We start from the raw sequence: 7,294 nt of genomic DNA on the forward strand, positions 1-7,294 counted from the left end.
AATGTCCAATCTGAACTTCCCCTGATGCAGCTTCATTCCATTTCCTCGTGTCCTATCGCTGGTCACCAGAGAGAGGAGATCAGCACCTCCCCTTCTGCTGCCCCCCTTGAGGAAGTTGTAGACTGCAATGAGGTCACCCCTCAGCCTTCTCTTCTCCAAGCTGAACAAATCAAGTGACCTCAGCCACTCCTCATAAGTCTTGCCCTCGAGGCCTTTCACCATCTTGGTCGCCCTCCTCTGGACACAGTCTAATAGTTTGATGGCCTTCTTATATTGAGGCACCCAAAACTGCACACAGTACTCAAGGTGTGGCCTTACCAGTGCTGGGTAGAGGGGAAGGATCACCTCCCTCCACCTGCTGGCAATTTTATTGTCTAATGCAGCCCAGGATATCATTAGCCTTCTTTGCAGCAAGAGCACATTGCTGGCTGATGTTCAACATGGTGTCCACCAGGACCCCCAGGGCCTTTTCTGCAAAGCTGCTTTCCAGCTGGGTGGCCCTCAGCATATATTGGTGCCTGGCGTTATTCTTTACCAGGTGCAGGACTTTGCACTTCTCCTTGTTGAACTGCATGAGGTTCCTAACAGTCCATTTCTCCAGCCTGCCAAGGTCCTTCTGGTTGGCAGCACAAACTCTGGAGTATCAGCTGCTCCTCCCAGTTTTGTGTCATCTGCAAAGTTGCTGAGGGTACACTCTGCCCCATCATCCAGATCATTAATGAAGATGTTAAACAGGCCTGGACCCAGTATTGACCCCTGGGGTACACCGCTAGTTACTGGCCTCCAACTAGACTTTGTGCCGCTGGGCCCGACCATTCAGCCAGTTTTCAGTCCACCTCACTGTCTGCTCATCCAGCCCATACATCAACAGCTTGTCTATGAGAATCTTATGGGAGACAGTGTCAAAGGCCTTCCTGAAGTCCAGCTACTCACTGGACTTCAGTAAGACCACTGCTCTCCCCTCATCTACAAGCCAGTCACTTCATTGTAGAAGTTTATCAAGTTGATCAAGCATGACTTCCCCTTGGTGAAGCCATACTGACTACTCCTGCTGATTTTCTTGTCCTTAATGTGCCTGGAAATGGTTTCCAGGATTTTAGAGGAACTCCTGCTTCCAGGATTTGTTCAAAGAAGACTGGGTTAAGGAATTAATCTATTGCTGTTTCTAATTGCTTATTATTAATCTCCACAGGTCACTTCCAATCTAAATTGCTCTGTTTTCCTATGCAGTGTCTAGCAGGGCCAGACTAGTAGTACATCAGTGATGCCATGCACATTCATTCAGGGATCTTGCATAACCATATCAGTGAATCTGTGTATGTCAGATTACAAGACCAGAATATACACTTCCTTTTTGTAGAGTTGTCATAGGGGAGTGGGCCTGCACTCTTTACTCTTTTTGACACAGTATAGACATCCACCAAATGAACAGCCCAGTTATATCCACTTACTTCAACATAACTGAAGTATCTTCGCTTTCCATACAGTATAGTGAACAATGCCATGTATCTCAGCTTGACAGCAACTGTGTTCAAAATACCAAAGTCTGATAAGGAAAGCTCATGATATTCTTCTCTAGCATATATGCTGCCAAATGCAAGCAGCAGTATGCTGCTGATTCTTAAATAACACAACCCCGCTACCATACATACTGTGGCCCCTGAGCTGAAGTAATTATTCACAGTAGAACTTAAGTATTATATGTCTTCCGTAATCCTTTTATTTATCGTGCATCGCATTTTAACCATAGATGCCTAGCTTCCCTCTCTCTGCCCCTTGTAATTGGCTTGGGACAAGAATCTAACGCAAATTTCTTATTTTCAGTACTTTGTAAAAGGAGGCAACTGTCATCGAAAGTAGGACAGCACTACTGAAATACATGGCCACTAAAGAGCATATAGTTTAGCCCTATTGAAAGCAGTCACTGAGAGAAACAAACCTCAGTGGATTAACTCTCTGGGGTCTGCTCAATGTCCAATTCACTCAACTACCCATAGTATAGAAGCCCTTGCATAGCATTAGACATTAACCCAGATGAAATTATCCACTCACTGGAAATTCAGCGGCCTGCTTATAGTCATGGTTTCATTTGAACTCTGCCAGTGGCACACATGCTTTTTAAAAAGAAGTTTGCTATCTTCATCAGCCAATATCTATTTTAAATGAAGGAATAACAGAGATTACATAGCAACTGCTTACATATCTGCTAATTTAAATAATTGACAATGATTTTGAACGCAATTCTTTTTTATGCTGTGTTGTTATTAGGTAGAACAGCAGATTACTGTGATAATCAATGTTATTTTCTTGTATTACAGCTTAATACAACCTCAAATTGCAAATTTGCCATTTGTTTAGTTTTCTAATATTCATCTTATGAGTAAACTCACACTCTGCAAAGCAATGCAGCTTTTAAATGTTAATAGTTAGTTGGGCTAAAACTGGTCTGAATATTATTCCATTGCAAGATGGATTTAACCTGCTTTGGTAACTGTTCCATGACCTGTATGTCAATATGATAAAATATCATTAGGTAATAATATCAAGCTTTTAATCAGAAAAAAAAGGGTGTTTTTGGTGTAATTCATAATCATTTTAAGGGGCATGAGATATAAAGGGATATGGAGAAACATGTAGGCCTCTCAGATCCTCAGATGAAATTGTGTCAGCCCATTCAATAGACATCTCTGCAAATTTTTATGTGCTTCCTACTATGGTGATGTTTTCATATATCACAGTAGTAATAGTAACCATGATATATGGTCACTCATCATTTCCTTGCCTGTCTTTATTGTGTTTTTTTTCTTTTTATTGGGAGCATAATCTGTTTTGATAATCGTACCTGTAAAGCGATTTATAAATATGTATGCTTTTTAAAGTGCAACTAGTGTCTGGGAGCAGTGATAAAGTCTAGAAACTCTAACTCTATCATCTTTTTTATTTTAGCATTGTAAGCACCAAAAAGTGGAAAAGCTAGAACTTTGCTTTGAAAACCAGTTTGAATTATTTTGTTCCAAATGAATATAGACATGCAAAAAGGCTTATCTGCACATGTGGTTCATGTACAGGAAGCAGAATTATACACAGTTTGAGAAAAAGTCACAAAGGAAAAAATGAAATTCATTTTGAACTTGATAATAATTTATTAGAGCTTTGCTTATTTTAAGTAACAAAATGGCACACTAAATCTTCAGAATTCTCTTTTGTATACATTAATTTCACCATCTCGACTCGATCTGAGAATAAACTGTCCATAGTGAAAAAGAAGGAAATTAGTGTTGAAAGATAGTTAGTTAACCCTTTGGGAAAAAATTTTGAGGTGAAATTGCAAGACCTGACAATTTGTTGTATTCTCTTTTCCTTTCTTTCTCTTTCTAAAGTCCCAGTAAGAAAAGCCATATGTTCAATGAGTGTTTTGCTCCAGCCTGAAAGTCTTGTACCTTTATATGCTAGTGGCACATGAGGATTTATCCAATGGGAAGAAATTATAGTACTGCTTTTTAATCCACAGGCATTATTTATAGTTGACTTGCATAATGTTTTTTCATTCTAAAGTGCGAGTTGATTCCAGTAAGTAGTGGAGAGAAGAAACTGGCCTGTATATTAGAGCAAATTTCAGAAATCTTTGACTGTAATGGCTGCATGCCAGCCAACATTAACTACTTCCATAATTACTTCTACTGGCTGATTTACTTATATGTGTACAGGTCAAAGAACTGAGCTCTATGACCTTTAAGTTTGGACACAAAGTATGCATCCAGATTTTGAAGAACTGCCAATGTGTGTGTGAGGAACTCTAAAGCTACAGTCACTCATTCCTAGTCATAAAGAGATTAGCTCCATAGAAGTAAATTTGATCATACTGTGTACTGTAAGTTTTATAAACAAGAAAGGCCTTTAGGATTTTGGCTTGATATATTTGGGCTACTTCTATACCACCCTGTTAAGTTACCCAGTAAAGGTGCCAGGACAGGAGTACACAGCCTTCATCCAAATTTCACTGGTAATGTCTGGCCATGGAAATGTCCTCAAAATATCAGAGAGGTGGGACATTTGGGAATCCCAGCCATCCCAAAAGCTCCTGCTCCAGTATTTACTACATGGCCTGCATCCCACCTATCAGCTCAAGCACAACCTTCTGGCCAGGACAGCCCTGCCATAGGGAACTTAGGACTGTGCTGTTTTTTCCATTAAGAGTGTGATGCTATGAGCTGGTAGCAATACACAAGAAGCTGCTGAAATGCATCATGTAGGCTGTGATATCAGGTTACTATCACAGGAGCAATGGTGCACTGGCCAGCAGTGGTCACAGGCTGGGCCACCACAAGGTGCTTGTGAATCTTGCAATTAAACTCAGGCTCATCTTGTTTTTTACATTGCTAGATGCCACTGTAGAGATCACAGGTTCTTGCACAGATTCAATTAATGAGATGGAAATTTCAGGTTCAAAGGTAACTTTTGTTTGCCTGTGCCAGAAAACTGTGTGCTAACATATTTTGAAAAATTAGCTTACTAGTTCCCAGAAGATAAGCCAATGGCACACACCCTCTGGATGTTGGGCACAATGCCCATGGCACATTGATTCATGACACAGCAGTTTGATATCTGCAAGTTCATCATTGATGTGACTTTAAGAGAACTTCAGAACCATGTACTTTTCCTGTACATTTATTATTGTCATGCAGCACAGGTCATATCACAGGAACCCTACGGGTCTGTGCTGATAATCTTTTCCTCTGACCAAGTATTTTTGCTCTGTTCCCTGTCTTTCAGACAACTCTTAATCTATAAGAGCCCATGACAATATAATTCCTTTTAAGAATCTTTGATAAGGAACCGTGTCAAAAGCTGCTTGTATATTCAAAAGGAATTCATTTTCAGCTATGAAAATGGCCCACCTTTTAGACCTCAATCATCTATTGGCCCTACAGACTCTCTGGTAAGCTTCCTACTTCTGAAATGTTTGAAAAAAGTGCTCAACTAGTTCCTCAAAATTGTTTTTGGCCAATGTCATTAAAATTCCATGTTTAAGTCATCAGAATTAATGCTTCCCCCCTTTTCCTGTTTTGACATGATTTCTGCTTTTTGAAGATTTGTATATTTTTTATTTCTAAATACCACCTTCACTCTGCTTTAAACACATCAGCTCTTTTTAGTTCTACTCTTTCAGGTGGATAATAGAACCTACTTTGACAATTACTTTGAGTATCCAATATGGTGTATTTATATTAAAAAATTGTGTCATCTGAAAGCATTTTAGACCTTTTGCTGAATTTTTTTTTCCATTTCTTTTGGACACATTTTCTAGTTGCTTATGTAGGTGATGGAAATGAAATGCAATATCTTCTTTCCTGTACTGCTTAGCTTTCTGGGTAGTCTTCTACTATACTTGATATGTGGTGAGGGACTGCCTTGATGAGGACTTCTTGGGTCATTCTGTGTTCAAGCCAGAGCCTTTTTTTCCAGCCTCACTTGAGAATAAGTTCCCCTCCTTAACCTAACCAGCCATGGCTTTATTGATCTTTGGTGCGTGCTCTGACTGTAAGTGTTGAGGGCAGGATGGCAGCAACCTCCCCAGACAGCTTCCACTTCCAGAACCTGATAAAAATGTGATGCTGCCCTTTGGCCATTTTGGGTTACCGGTTACTACCTACTTGCTGTAGGACAGCGGAGTGACCATACAGGAGTGTCATTATTTATTATGAATGATAGTATTTACAAGCTCTTTGTGCCACTGACAGAGTCTGAGTGTGTAACAACACTGGAGCAGAGCAAACAGGCATGACAGCATGGGCCACATATAGTCTTGAAGAATACATTGACTACAAGGATTGCAAGGGCACACTGGAAGCACAAAGGACCCAGATAACACTCTGGCGTGCTCTCTGGGGTGCTCTGCCTTTCACTCAGAGACAATCCAGGAGCTGGACATTGTAAAAAGCCAGGAAATTAAAACCTGAGGACACCTTTGGGAGCAATCTTTCAGCACAGTGTATACCCAAAACACAGACAATGACATTTAAGAGCATTTTTCCAGAGCTCAGCAGTCACAATTGAAGATCATGTTAAAAACAAACAAACAAACAATTCCAAACTCATATCCCATTCATTGTAAAAATCAGCATTTTCAAAAAGTCTCAACACATGGGCCTGCCAGTATTTCTGAAAATCTGTCCAGTAAGAGAGTTTCTGAATATTGAACTTCAAGAAAAAGCTTGCCTTGCTTTCAGGTGCAAGAGTCATTTTCTGGAAATCTACTCCAAGCTGGAGGTTTTGAACCCTTGAAAAGTCAGGACTTTTAGCTTTTTAAAAATGTAAATTTAAAGAAAAGTTGTCACCCCATGCTGTATCCTTCAAAAACAAGGCAAAATGAACAACACACTTTTTTTTTTCCGAGTCACTGCAGAAATGCAGAAACCACCTCTAAATCCTTTCTGTGGATCAAGTTCCCCATTCATGACAGGTTAGCATCAGTGTGAAGCTTGGGACAATTTCCCCTCAGCCAATGGGAAAAAGAGCTCAGGTTTGGTTTTAGCTACAGTCTTATATTTCACAGAGGGACAAGTCATGACTTATCTCCAGCAGGTATGGATGGTCTTCTGATAGAAATAATTCACCTAATAGAAGCAAGAAGTGAGTGACTTTGACTTTATACATAGCGTAGAGCTGCACAGCTGCGCAATTCCTTTGGGCAAGTGTCAGAGAGGGAGGAAGCCTTCTCCCCAAAATCACCACAGCAGTCACAACTCACCTGAACTCTTCCACTGAAGCATTAGCTTTCCACTTTCCCAGGACCATCCCTCCTCTTTGTTCTTCTTTGTTCTTTCTTTCTTGTCACCAATTTATTTATTTTTACCCTGCTTTCCCCTCATTCCCCTCCACTCAATGCATTTCCAGCGCTGCAGTCCAGTGTCTGTAACACCTCGTTTTGTTAACCTGGGCCCTCCTTTTTTTGTGGTGCTTGAAACTGTGGCTGAGCAAACCTTTGATTTGCACTTGCTCTCTGCTCTGCTCAGTCAACTGTCACACAGAGTTGTGATAATCACTGGGTTTCATGATATGTGTCTGAAAAACAGACAGAAAGCAGTAAAATATCACTCACACCAGCAATATGTTTTGTTTAGGAATCTGCAAAAGCTTGGGGGTTTGCTCTAAGTTTTTAATAATTCAGTAGTTTTAATTGTCTCTGCGGGTGCGAGTAGGAAAGAAACACGTTGCTTTATCCTAAGTTTCTTTTGGTCCAACCAAGCAGCAGAGATTTTCCTGCAAGTCTGTCGTGTCGTGTGTGTGTGTG

The sequence above is a fragment of the Gymnogyps californianus genome, unplaced genomic scaffold (genome assembly GCF_018139145.2).
Source record: "Gymnogyps californianus isolate 813 unplaced genomic scaffold, ASM1813914v2 HiC_scaffold_35, whole genome shotgun sequence".
In the NCBI taxonomy this organism is placed as follows: Eukaryota; Metazoa; Chordata; class Aves; order Accipitriformes; family Cathartidae; genus Gymnogyps; species Gymnogyps californianus.